This window comes from Archocentrus centrarchus, chromosome 20, assembly GCF_007364275.1.
Source record: "Archocentrus centrarchus isolate MPI-CPG fArcCen1 chromosome 20, fArcCen1, whole genome shotgun sequence".
NCBI classification, from domain to species: Eukaryota; Metazoa; Chordata; class Actinopteri; order Cichliformes; family Cichlidae; genus Archocentrus; species Archocentrus centrarchus.
The window spans coordinates 18,604,255-18,619,320 of record NC_044365.1 but is presented as its reverse complement, the minus strand read 5'-3'; positions in this window follow the sequence as shown (position 1 = coordinate 18,619,320).

Genomic DNA, 15,066 nt, shown 5'->3' with positions numbered 1-15,066 from the left:
CAAACCTCAAACATCTCAAACAGGAGATGTAAATGAGTCATTGTTATCAATGTTTCATGACGTGAATCCATAACTATTTAGTCCAAAAAGAGAATCTGACAAAATATAGGGTACAGGTTATGCGTCCTCCATTGGCACAATTTATTGGCAGCAACAGAAATATGGGCATAAGTGACATTTACTCCAAAATATATTTCTCAGTGTAAGGTAAGCCATATTTGCAAGGAAATAGTATCATCTTGTAACCTCTTGTCATCTGTGACCATCATCCCCTGCTAATCTGCTGTATCTACCGTACTGTAAAAAAGTCTTGAGTCATCACTTATTTCTTTATATTTTGCTAAATAAAATGGGAAATAGGTGCAGTGATTTACTGAAATGTACAAACACACATGGAAATACAGTATTTAAGGAAAAACAGAGCTGGTACAATTCCAATAAGCTTGAAAGTCAATAATTGGTATGACCACCTTTATTCTTTAACACAGCCTGAACTCTTTTAGGCAAACTTTCTTATCATTTCTTAGTCTTCAGGAATAGTTCTCCTGGATTCTTGAAGGGCTTTCCAAAACTATTCTTTTCCGCATTCATAATTCCATCAGATTTAACAAGATCCCCAACTCCACAGGCTGAAATGAAGCCTGGAACCACGACAGTGCCTCCACCATGTTTTACAGATGGCTGTAAGCACTCACTGTTGCATCTCTCTCCTGACCTACTCATATATTGATGATTTGAACCAAAAACATTCACTCCGTAAGATTCATTGCCACTGATTTTTCAGTTCCTTCTTGACAGCCACCTCTCCACTGAGATAATTTCTGACGAGGTTTTGGCAAACAGCAGACAGGTCAACTGAAGTGTCAGATGTATTGCTCAGAAATCTGATACTGACAAATGTCAGTTTTCTGGGCATGCTACACAACATATTGAGACATGGCAAGATTTCAGCTAATAGCCATTGGAGAATAACTTAAAAACAAAGTAAAAATACAAGAAGAAAGTTGGGCTCCTTGGAAGGATAATATAAAAAAATAAGTGGTAGCTGAAGGCTTGTGCACAGTACTGCACAAAGTCAAAATTACACATCCATTCATCCACGAGTCTGATATGATGTAAGTAGCACCTTCGTCTTTGTTTTTCCCCTCTTTCCTACTTACTTACTGGCTGCAGCTATGACGGCTGTACTGGCAATTTTTTAATGGAAATTTGGACAACTTTTTGGGAGGGCCGGAAACACTACACCAGAATTAGGCAGTTCTAATCCGTCAGGAAGGACGATAAGATGGATAACATGCATGGCAGCAGTCAGGAAAGAAAATATTGCTTCCTTTGAACATGTGTTCAAAGAGAGCAGTTACGAAAGAACAGTTATATGCCCTATTAAAGTTTTGTGGTCATGTGGTTCCCCTTTTCATACTAATGCTGTGCAAATAAGCTTTTCCTTGTATACAAACTAGAAATTTCCCAGTGACAATTGAAACAAAAGTGGTGAACATTCAATTTATAAACATGTCAGGAAAGCTCAGTTTTTAAATTAACTTTTTTTTTTGGCAAAACCGTAACTGAAAAATACACTTTCTGTGCTGCCAAGATTACTTATTACGCCCCCTCTCCACCCACAAGCACCTAAGAGTTTTCAGAGATCTCCATAGCAGTCTGTGTATCTGGAAGTAAACAAAGTGAATGGAGCATTCTTTGTGATGTGAGAGACACAAAGACAAAGAGAAACAGACTGGCGTTTCTATGCAAAGAAAACAGTAACAGAGAAGGGAGTGAGAGAAAGGGATTTTAGTCTCTGGATGGCAGCAGCTTAAAAGTGGTCCAGTCTGAGGTACTGTTGGTATGAGTCAGTAAGATACCAGACCATCATCGCTCTTAAGCTACCGGCTGTGAGAAAGCAAGCCGAGCTGCCCCAAATAACATCAAAAAAACAAACAAAAAAAAAAAACATCTGCTAACAGTGCCTGACTTTCAGTTTGTAAAGAAGCTTTTTTTTTTTTTTTTTTTTTTTTTTTTTTAAAAATGGGGAATTTCCATGTTGCAAACTTAACTGTTTGTGGTTGAAATTGACTGCAGTGCTGCTAAGAAATATTCAGATGTTTAATAAGACAAAACCACCACAAGTCTTGCTGTGATGACCCATTATGAAGCCAGATTTCAATATGAGACAGCCAATAAATCCTTCTTTACTTTGGTGATTCTGGAGCTGCCCTCAGTTGAAGTCGAGATTTGATAGGAGGAAATAAATGCCAAGTGATGTATTGAGGGAAATAAACATGGATAATGTTTAAAAAATGCTCAGATTTTCAATATTTCCCATGTTCCCCCCTCTAACCTTCAGATAATAGCAGTAAGATGTGTAGAAATGAATGCTGTGAGAAGAAAATGAACACAGAGATTTTAGAGGTTTTGATCCATGTTGACATGATTGCATCACACAGCTGCTGCTGATTTGTCAGCTCCACATCCATAAAGTGAATCTCACATTCCACGAGATCCCAAAGGTGCTCTATTGGATTGAGATCTGGTGACTTATGTACAGAGAACTCAGTGTCAGGTTGAAACAATTAGTGAGCTTTGTGACATGGTGCCTTATCCGGTTGGAAGCAGCCATGAGAAGATGGGCTCACTGTGGTCACAAATGGATAGACATGGTCAGCAAAAATACTCAGGTAAGCTGTGGGGTTTAAATAATGCTCACTTGGTGCTAAGGGGCCCAAGATCTGGCAAGAAAACACCCCCACACCATTACACCACCAGCAGCAGCCTGAACCATTGATATAGGGCAGGACGGATCCATGCTTTTATGTTTTTTTACACCAAATTCTGACCCTGCCATCTGAATGCTACAGCAGAAATAGAGACTTAACTGACAGGAGTGGCACCTGGTGTGGTGTTCTGCTGCTGTAGCCCATCAGCTTCAAGGTTTGACATGTGATCAGATGTGCTCTTCTGCATACCTTGGTTGTAATGGTGGGTATTTGCCTATCACCTCAAAGAGGTCTGGCCATTCTTATCTCTGGCATCAACAAGGCATTGCCAATGCTGCTTCATGTTTTTAAAAAGCACCACCTCAGAGCTTTGGATGCTGGTCTTATAAGTGTAATCATCCTTATTGACCTATCTGCTGCCTTCCCAATATTCGGGTGCATCATTTAGTTCAAATCACGCTTCAACAAAAAAGAGTCCATTAGCCATTGGTAATTCCTCCTCTTTGCCAGTGCATATTTACCAAGGTGCTCCTAATGGTTCAGAGTTTGAACTACTCCTTTTAGTACACTTCCCAATGGACAAATACACTATATTGTCAAAATTATTCACTCACTCATCCAAATCAGCAAATTCAGGTGGTCCAATCACTTCCACGGCCACAGGCACATAGACATGTAGACTGCTTCTACAAACATTTGTGAAAGAATGGGTCGCTCTCAAGAGCTCAGTGAAATGTGATAGGATGCCACCTGCACAACAAGTCTAAATATTCCAGAGTCAAAGTGGTAGGGCAGGTAAAATGTCAGCAGGGTCAGTGGATGCTGAGGCACAGTGTGCAGAGGTTGCCAACTTTCTGCAGAGTCAATCAGTTCATATGCTTATGAAGGCAGATGAGCAAATACTTTTGGCAATATAGTGTAATCTGCAAATATTGCATCAACCTCCATTGCTGCACAGGCGATACTCATATCTACATCATCCCCAACTCTCTACCCAACTTTTAAATTTCTCTGTTACTAAAAGACCTGTACTCAAGTAACGGAGTGCTATTTGGAGTCTCCACAGTACTGGTCCAAAACTAAACTGCCATGTTTCTACTTCAATTTACTTGATTTCATCTGTACTTTTTTTTTTTTTTTTTTAAACCCAGTGTCAAAAAGTATTCTTAAAAACCAAGTCTTATCAATTTTTCTTTTGGTATTACCATGTTCTTTTTAAATGAAATAAAACCAATAAAAACTTGCAGAAACTTTTTCAGTAATCTCTAAGCCGAGGCATATTCAGACTTTGTAAATCAGGTCAAAATAAGGTGGCTTCTTTGTGTTTTCAGCCATTCATCTTCCCCTGCTTTTTCCAGCTTTTCACATCTCTCCCTGACATGAACTCCAAAGCTCACAGGGTTGGGGATCAGAATTTTCTTGCATTATGAAGTCTTATCACAATTATTTGTACTGAGGGTTCAAAGGTTGCACTACGTTTCTGAGGTGAGATGACTGCGAAGCGGCAGAATGTGCTTGTGAGCGTCTCAGGTCAACACAGAAAACAACAAGTGCCTCTGATGTTCTTTAAGCTGAAATTCAGAGCTCTGTATTAACAAAAGGGGCCCTGCTAGCAGAAAGAAGCAAGGGGCTCTCTATTCAGTTTCAGAGTGATTGGCAGGGACGAGGTCAAACTGCTTTCTGAAAGAGAAAGATGGGTTTCGAGTGGATTTAGATCCTGCATAGCCAACAGACAAGGGGAAAAGAAATATTTATTCATATAGAATTGCTAAATAGGTTGTCCATAAGGTTAAAAAGGTATAAAAGGCATTGGTATCTAAAAACTTCTTTTCCCATCATGCAAACTAATAATGGAATTAAGCGGCATGTCTTTGAAACAGACACTTGTCATGGTTACATTTCCATCAATCCACTTTCTGCTGCTCATCTGGATCCAGTTGACAGAACCTTCTTGAAGTTGCACATATACTATATAAGTGTTTGAATCCTGGAGGGTGCATTCTAGTAAATACACCCCCCGCCAAAAAAACAAAAACAAACAAACAAACAAACAAACCAAAATGAAAGAAATCAGATCATGTCATTTCAGTTCACTTCAAGGTTTCCTTTCCCCTCTTGTTACTTTGTAGGAATGTGCTTACAGGTGTTTAACCTGCTGGATCTGAGAGTGAGCGGGCCAAGCAGTGAGAGAATCCAGAATTGTCAAGTTACATTTAAAATCAAATTTATCTTTAGATTTACTGCTAAAATGCTGAGGTAATTACCTCTAGGTGTAATCATCCTTACAGGTGCTTCTGGCTGTAAGTGCCAAGCTCAAAAGTGTTTCCACTGCGAAATGCCAAAAGTCTGACCTCTGAGCTGGCCGTCTTCGACGTTTGAAACTCTTGGTGCACACACAGTGATTGTATGCATGTTGGAGAGAGGTCGGGCTGCAGAGTGCATGGAAATTATGAGGGTAAATTGTCATACTGTGTCTGCATTTTGCTTGGAAGCTAAAGAATATGTAAAAGTAGGCTGCATGTAATGGAACGTCAGTCAAGGAGGATTCAGTAGCAGCAGCAGCCAGATATTGTTCATTCATCCTGTGTTTGGCTGCAGCTGCAGCTCAAAGGGGAAAACAGGCTGAAAAATGAGGAGTCCTTAACACGGTGTGTGTTTCAATTTCAAGCTGGAACTTTGTAGCATTATACTGTCATACTGTATGCGGTTGTTAGCCATGTCATGTCCATCATACAGCTACCACAATTTTTTTTTTTTTTTTTTTTTTAATTGTGGTAAAAATAGTTCATTTAGTTGATGATCTCAGTGCTAAAATGCACTCACACTTTACCCATGATTCATTTGTGTCCTTCTGTTTATTATGGATACCACCGAGCATTTAAGCCTGGTTTTTGTTTCCAGATACTTTCCACATTTGATGCCCAGACGGATAACTCATCAGTGAAACATCATTTTGTCTGCACAGGTCATTTTAAAGTTACAAGCAGTGCCTTCTTCCCCTCCTCTACATGTAGTTGTCTGATACATTAGGTATCTAAAATGAATAACATAAAAACATCCAAATAAGTTGATATTTTAAACATAGGTCTGGGATTGAGCAGCAAAACAGGCACATTCCAGAGTCGCCAATCATCTTAATAATCTAACAGTTTTATAAGAGTGCAAAGTTCTTTTTTGTCTCTTTAAATTGTATTTGCTAGATCTACTCATGTTAGACTTGATTTATTAGTTAGATTTATTAGTCTTGACATTAAAGATGTCTATCACTTTGTATTGACAATAGACACCCATCCATCTGGAGGCTAGCCCAGCTGTCACAGTGCGAGGTGCTGTGGTGCACAGAAAGACAGACAAATGCGTGACATTTAAAACTGAAATTACAACATTTTGTCAGTATTTGTTCATGGAAGAAACATAGACCACAGTAGTAAAGGTTTCAGCTTCATTTCCAGAGGAGCAAATTTCAGCAGAGTTCATCTGGTGATGTCAGAACACCAAAGTGATCACCTGATGTCACATTAACTCCACATATAATGAGACAAGTAGAAGAGTTTCAAGTGTTGATGCCAAGTTAAGTTCAGTTATGTTAGAATATCTTGTTTGGTTACTTAATGCTGTGCATATTGTGTAAGCACTATGCTGCAGGCTGAATAGGGTTTTCAATTATGATTGAATAAAATGAAATTGGAACGCATTTACAATGAACCAAAGTACTTGCTAAATGTAAGTTTGTGTAATTTAATAAATCTTGAGACTAATCTATAAAATTTCTCTTTATTAGGATATTAACCTAATTAGTGCCAAAATAAGTAGGTCTACAAAGTTCTAGTTATTTTCATAAAGAATAAAGTTGGATTTGCTAGAAAGCAAAGAAACTCAATAAAATAGCAAAAAGCACGAGGTGTCCTGCATTGCTGGGCAGTTTGGGCAGGAGCTGAGAGTCTCTACTGCAAGAACACTGACCACAAGTGCAAGTAGAACTGTGTGCTTTGGCTGCCTAGCTAGCAAAAAGCTCATTTAATCAAAGCAACACATGTAAATCCTGAAGCTTAGCACTAATGCTGCATAAACAGTTCATGCTAAACAAGCTAAAGTACAAGACTAACATGATAATTCAAAATGTGGCTCCTACATGGAGAAACACGTCTGCTGAGACAGAGAAGCTCATTACTTATGGTAGTAAAATAAAATTAAGGCACCAAGAGGACACATATTTGAAGGCCTGTGCACAGGTACTGACCCCTGCAGCCCCTTCAGTTTCAGTTCATTCCAATGATGTTCAGGAAAATATGGCTGGTAAACAAAGACATGGGGTGAGACCTGTAGCTTTGCGTCTTTCCCTGCCTGTCCTGTGGATTGGAGAAAATACTCAGTGGGTTTTCTCACATACTGTCATCTGTCTGCAGAGTAGGCCAACATATCCTCCTTTTTCCTTCTTCTTATAAAGCAAAAGCCATTCAAACATTTCTTAGCAACAACACCTTCCTGGACCAAGTGGTGTCAGAAACGGGGTCAAGGGGTTTGTTGAAAAGTCTCTAAATTTAACTGTGCATTTATATTATTCTCAGTTTACTGCACTCACATCAAGTTCTCTACAGTGTAACCTGTTCTACAATATCGCTACATCACTGTTTGCTTATAGTTTGTTTCTAAACCATAAACACGGTGATTAGTAAGGTGGGGCTGCTTAGATTTGTCTTACTTATGAACATGTACACACTGCAATCAAGGAGTTTACTTTAAAGTTCATTTTCTCCCAACCCAAAGTAAAGAAAAAGCCAAGTCCAAACCAACAGTCATATCTAATGCAGAAAAGAAACTTACTTTGGATTACAAAATGCCTTTGTCACATCGATTTGTATTCTTCTCATTAGAGAATTTGAAGGAAACATAATGAATCAGTTACTTTAAGTACTGAGTTTCCAGCAGTGAGTTGTCTTGAGAGGAAAGATGTCCTTGCGCACACAATCTGGAACAGGTTCAGAAAAAAAAAAAAAAAGACTGCTGCAGACATTTGTTCACTGCTCATCGTTCCAGGTGAGGAAAAGCCTTCAGGGAACTTTTACATCATGGCTAGCATGCGATGAGGAGTGCTGGGAGCCATCTTGTCCAAATGTCTGGTATTAACATCTGACTGGGACAATCCAGCTTCATCCCACTGGGTTTAAAGGTCTGAAGGAAACCCCTTGGAGCATAACTAATTTCCATCATTTAGCCCAGTATTTCCATTCAGACCTCTGACAACTGATGTCTCAGCTCTGGGTGGATACTCACATTTTTGAGTATCAATCAAAAGTCACTTTTCCAGATGGATAGCTGAATTTCAGCAAATAATTCTTAGAGTCTTCACAGAACCATATATGTCCTTTCCTCTCATGTTACAGAAAGTACTGCTTTGTTTGGGCCAAATTCAAAGGTCGAATTGAACTCCACGCAGCGATGTGTGAAATGAAGCTGTGCAAATGAGTTACTGAATGAGGTAGCAATCTCTAACTTATCTTTTAGATTAGATTTAGGTTATAATGGATCTGAAATGGTTTTTTGAGTTTGTGGCTCACATGTTTTTGTGCCTTTAAAAATCCATCAAAAATGAAAACGTATCTGAAAATTTGTTAGAATGTTTTCATTTTCTTTGCCTTCTGTAACATTATATGGTAATTATTAACATTGCTAAGCTACTAAGCACCAACAACAAACCTTGGACAACAAGACAAAAAGTTCAATAAAATCGCCTCAGAGCTTAGACTTACCACACCAAACAATGTTTTGTTTATATATTTATAGCTTTGTTTTTGAAAATCATTTGTTCTTAGTTTTATTCATCTTGAAATGATGAATCAAATTGTCTGCTTAGCCTGTTCTCATTCCCAGGGAGTCACACACACACACACACACACACACACACACACACTTCTCTCAAAGCCACTGGTGTCTCATACTGTAGATAAGCACCAAGTGCTGTTCCATGATGCACCGGGTTACATATTTTAAGATTTAAAACATGAAGATTTTACCAGTGAGTTTTAAAGGGCTTTTTGTGTCTTGTATCTTCTGTCTTTATGCTTGAGCAGGGTCAGCACGAAGGCAGTCTGTGGGCAGTCACGGCCTGCCTGTGTACCTGCAGGAGTGTCATCGGATTGTTTGATCCATGGCTATTTACCCCGCCCACAACCAAGTAGTTTAAGTTTTCTAAACTTTGACACACCTATTGGACCACGAGCTTAGGACGAAAAATAAAAGATGACATAACACTAAATGCACTAAACAGTTGTGATTGTTGTATTGCAAACAGTGTTTCAGATCAGGAAATATTTGGGACAGAATGAGACAGGGCACTAGAAAATGATCAAGTATCTGGATGAACCAAATACTTCATCCATGGGCACTCAGAGCCATGGCATATTTCTGAAATATTTCCTTGGTGATGTAAGGAGCCACTTTAACCCAGTCTAACCCACACCCTGTACCTCAATGCAACACTGAGATGACATTAATGCTGGATTTTGATTGGGGAAAAAAAAAAAAAAAAACACACCTTCCCCTTCCTTGTGTAACTCTACAGGTATTGCCAGTTCTGATTTTACAGGTAATTTAATGAAATACTGAACTTGTGAGACATAAAGAACTTCAGTTCATTAGTCATTATAGATGGCTAATGAACAACAGCGCCGCAGAAACTGAGGTCATCCTTAAAGTCTGACCGACAGATCTCCAGATCTACGTCTGTGGTTGGTTTTCATTGCTGGGAAAGGATACTGCAGTCATGCTTAAAACTTGGCAAGAGACTGCCCTTGCTAATACAGGGTGGCTGCAAACAATTCCTTATTTGTGAAGTTCTTTGATTAATCAGCATCATCATTCAGACTGTTACAGGTCTGACAGGAGCTCCCTGGGAATCCTTTGAATTTCAGTGGGATATTTTAATGAAAGCAAAATTCTATGACTAAGATGGTGAGACATAAATGAAGTTTTCTGGAAGAAGTGGTTATACTCACAGTGATCACACTTGAAGGATTTGCCCTATATGAGCTTGCTTAAGTGTCTACACATGTACAAAAACCCCACATACTTACCTGCTCAACCACTGATGACAGCTGAAGTGATGATAAACAAGAGTCCTCTTCCCTTAGCTGCCTTGAATGATTCCTTCTTTGCTCTTTGTGTAAAATAAATCCACAAACCTTGAATGCCATTCAGCTTGTGGTCAACACTATATTGCACCCCATTTTTTCCTAATCTGTCTTCAAGGACATGGCTGAGCACATATGGGGGTATGTTATTGGAAAAGGCAGTGAGGTAAGAGCATGATGAAACTCTCACAGCTTTCAGCGCACTGCCCGCCGTCTCCTGAAAAGGGCAGGTGAAAGAGTTTCCTGTTTCAGCTTTGGCAGCTAAATAAGGGCGGATTCCTGAAAGAAAATTAAACAAAGTTTTCCTTCTTAAAGCGAGTCTGAGATTTCAACACAGCAGCTGACTCTGTTCATCAGTGTAGAACAGTGATGGGCAACAGACTGACTTAGATACAATAAGCAAAAGGCCGCACATTGTCCAAGTGAATAGAAATGTTATATACACAATGCTGAGACGTATTAAAAGCCATGAATTTTGGAAGACATGACAGATTACTTTACAATAAGCATGACTCCCAAGAAGAAATGATGAGTTTTCAGATAACTCCTAGTGCCTGTTTTAAGCCCGAATAAATGGGGAGCTTTGCATCGGGCATCCGGTGTAAAAATCTTTCCCAATTCAAAGATGTGACTCATCAATAAGATGTTCACACCATTAACCTGAATGGCCACTGGTGTTGTTGACCAGCAGTGGTAGAAACTATGCTAGTGAAGGAGAGGGGGAGAAGGTCAAATCCTTATAGTTCCAAAATCCAAAAAGGCATGAGGCCAGGAAGCAAGGACATGCAAGGCTGGGGTAAACAGACTATGTGATAAGGGAGACTGTGACTACATATAGGTCCTGTCTCCCTCCCCTCACCCCCAACCAGTTGCAGCAGATAACTGTCCCACCCTGAGCCTGGTTCTGCTGGAGGTTTCTTCCTATTAGGAGTTTTTCCTTCCCACTGTTGCGAAGAGCTTGCTGTGGTCATTTTGATTGTTGGGTTTTTCTCTGCATTTATTGTACAGTCTTTACCCTAAAATATTAAGTGGCAAGTGTTATGATTTGGTGCTATATAAATAAAATGGAACTGAACTGAATATAGGTATACACAGAATGGTGATTGGGTGAGTGGAGACACTTGGAGAAACTAGACACAGCTGAACTAGACAAGACCTGAAGAAGGTCTCACAAGGCACTAGAGACAAAACTTAACAAAGTAAAACAGGAAATGACCAACTAGACACGCAAATACACATAAGAATACTATTAACTACAGTATACTAAGAAGACTCAAAATAGTAAGTAACTCAAAACCCAAATAACACTGAAAACAGAAGACTCCTGGTAACATCAATAACCAAAAACTTCCTAAAATATAACAAGACTCAAATTCCCACATCAAAAAACCACAGACCACGCCAGATGGTGCTACTTGTGAGCTGCAGGTATCTCCTTTTGTGTGCACAGGGCCCCTACCCAACCTGCAGATTTTATAGAATTTTTGGGGCCATAGTTTTTCCTATGTGTGGTATACAAAAACCAATGTTACGAATTCAGGAAATACTCCAATAGCGTTAACATACTGGAAGCAAGATTCAGTGTAAATTGTTTGACGGCAGGGTGCTCTGATACAATATACTGCAACCAAAAGTAAAAATATCTAAAAAGATTTAAAAATATATATATATATAAAACTTTGTGTAAAGAAAACATCTTTAATCCACTTCTAGTAATAACTTTCATTTCAGTGTCAAGTAACCAATAACCTGCAAAAAGCTGAGTTTCCAAAAGAACGCAACAGTTACAAGTTTAAATGTTTGAAGAAAAAAAACAAAAAAAAACCAAACAGAACATGCAGCAGTACTAGTGCCAGAAAAGTCACATACTGATGCAGTACCCTGATATACTGCAATAAAGTCACCAAGCATTTAAAAAGTGGTTTCCCAAAGGCTTCACACAAAACCTATAATGGTTTTTTGTGGTCTTATTGGGATATGTAAACACCAGTGTTTATAGACGTCATCCAACCCTGAGAATATAATCGCATACAGCACTAGAACTGAGTCAATGAAAATTAGCAACTTGATATATGTAAAGAAATTTAGGTCAGTGCTCAAGGAAATATATTCAACATTTGACTGGTCCATGTTTTAAAATATAGCAAACCAAACATCTTTGGGTTATGGACTCTCAGTGAGACATAATGGCATCACCTTGTGCTCCAAAATATTATAATGACAGAAGCCACAAGTTGCATTTTTCTTAACCACACTGATCAAATGGAAATGAAAAATAGCCCACAAATGCATGGTAAATTGTTACATTTCATAGAGCTGACCTTTTCCTAGCCAACACTGGGTGCGAGGAGAGTTGTGTCCAACACAAGTTTCCAGTCTGTGGATAGAGCCGTTTCCTTTTACTGACATTTCTAAGTGAATATTTTAGCATAACCCACTTATGAAATAAGTTGACAGTACTGACAGTTGACCATACAGTGCATCCTGCAGAAACAAACTAACAACAGAAATGCTGTCACTCCCACCACCATCAACTCTCTGGGAGGTCAGAGAAGCTGGAATGTGACCTGCAATCCCCCCCACACATCAGCTCAAAGAGATAAAACTCATACTGAAACTACTGCCAAAGTCGGTCTTCCCAGCATGATTCTAGCTGCTACACTTTCATTCTGATCCAAAGAGGGGGAAAATAAAGCTTTTATTAATGCTTCTGGAAAGGTTCATTGTTTGTGATGGAGTTTTGTTTGTTTTTTTAAGTCATGAGTTCTGTTTCAATATTTGAACTCCCTGCAGTTTTCCACAGCGGGGAGGATGTTTGCTTTTAGCAGCAGTTTGTGAAAAAGATTATCCCCATAAGGTGACTCGGACATTTTCAGATGTATTGATAGGAACACCCAGACACGCGTAAACTCAAAGTCAAAAGAAAACAAAACCAGAAATCCAGCATTGGAAGATTATGAGTTGGACTACAGCTGTGCACTTCACTGCATTGTAATCTAAATTACACTTTAGGCTTCTAATGATCTTGTAACAAAATAGAGAAAATAATTATTGTGCTTTCTCATTTTGCCTTTCAGTGCATCCACTTTTTTCACTTCTTCCAAATTCACTGAGGTTCAGTTTAGATTTTCCATTTGATTACAGCTAAACTTAAAGGAAATCCACTCAGTGAAAAATACTAGGGTTTTTTTTTTTAGTCTAATAAAGCCATTTTCCAAAGTCTGAGTAATCATCTTAAATAGAACACATGCGCAATGCCCCTCTGCGTAATTCAAATTCTGATTGGCTGAAAAGTCCGCTTGGATGAGAAAAAAGGAACAGATTAAACAGCACTGACCACAAAAAGGAAGAAGCCTGAAAAACAAACACCAAGCAAGCAACAGTGAGGATGACGAGGGAAGGCTGCAGTGGACAGTTTAATTGTTTTAAGCCCTCATTTTCACTCCACTACAGAGAAGTTTTTATATAAGATGACTTCTCCCTTTTCATTTTCTCTCTCTATGTGTTTTGGAGGCAGACAGCCAAAACACGGAGACGCAAGTCTGCAAACCTCTGTGTTACACCAATGCAGAACCACAGCAGCATCATTCTGAAGTCATAAGTGGCCTCTTATTTCCTTGATGACCACAAAACAGACAGCCTCTCCGAATTTCCATTACACATGCATGCACACAAGCATGTACACGAAAAAAAAAACCTCATACAAGCAGGACATGGAAATAGAATGACAATCAATGGACGTCATTCTTGGGTTCGGTACATGTTTATTTCCTCTAATTTGTTTCAAGGAGTCAAGAACTTTTATAGAGAATTTAATAGTACAGTATATATGCTTAGAGTAAATAGCTGAGGGTGCAAGTTTAAACTGAGGAAACATGATCCCTTTGTCCGGTGTCGACGTAGATGTTGGTGTTACATTAAAAGTGAATCTAATTATGACCTCTGCAGTATGAAGAATGCACTCGAGCAAACTGGAAGGTTTTCCCTTAATTAAAAATACTTTGAAAACAGTGAAATCTAACCTGCTGCGTTAAAGTGGGCAGTTAGAAATAATAAGTGGGCAACTTGGGTGAGACAAATACCAGCAGTTCAGAGTAGCTAACTAGTAAGCTGAAGGTTACTGGCTTAAGTTCCCATTTAGATGCTAGCATGCCTCAGATGATGGTTTTCGTGTATGATCTTCAATAAGCGGGTGGCCTTTCCTCTAAGCTGGGGACCTGCGCACGATCTTAGCTGTTCCTACGACTGCACTCTTCTGGACAGAGATCTCGGATGTCCATCCATCCAGTTTGGGGGGTTACTGCCAATGGGGACCACTTTTACCTACACTGTGCACCTTCTGTGCTGTCCCTTTGCCCAACCATTGGTAGGATTTTTCTTTACCAGTCAGTTCTTCCATCTGCTGTTGGTACATGCCATGATGGTTCCTGTTCTTGCTCAGGTTTCTGCTACCTGAATTATTTACTAAGCACATGATCATTTGTGGCCGGAGGACGTGGAAGCTATGGAATAAATATCCTGTACTGCAAAAATAAAGGGCACAAACAGTTTTCTTAATAAAGTTGTTTTCAAAATGAATTTGACTCCTAATTGCAGGTGGTTTTATAAGAAAGAACCCAAAGGAGAGGTCAATCATCCTTTTTTAGTGGCTGTAAAATGAATTTTCACATTTATTGCCTGTATTTTATGTACATCCTTTATGATAGCCAAAAAAAAAAAAAAAAAAAAAAAAGACCTTAGTGGCCAAGTTGCAAAAATGTCTTCCCCAAATTTGCCTTACTTGTGTGTCAGTGTTACCACTTTGACTTTTTCTTCTAAACTACAGCTTGGATTCATTCTATTATATAAAAATTGAATGCTTCGGTGCTTCAGGAGCTGAAACTAAAGCAAGGCAGAGGTTTATATGGGATTGGCAACAAGAGTGTTTTTTTCTTTTTTCCCACCTTTCCTAAATACACTGCTCAAAAAAATAAAGGGAACACTCATATAACACATCCTAGATCTGAATGAATGAAATATTCTCATTGAATACTTTGTTCTGTACAAAGCTGAATGTGCTGACAACAAAAGCACACAAAAATCATCAATGGAAATCAAATTTATTAACCAATGGAGGCCTGGATTTGGAGTCTAACACAAAATTAAAGTGGAAAAACACACTACAGGCTGATCCAACTTTGATGTAATGTCCTTAAAACAAGTCAAAATGAGGCTCAGTATTG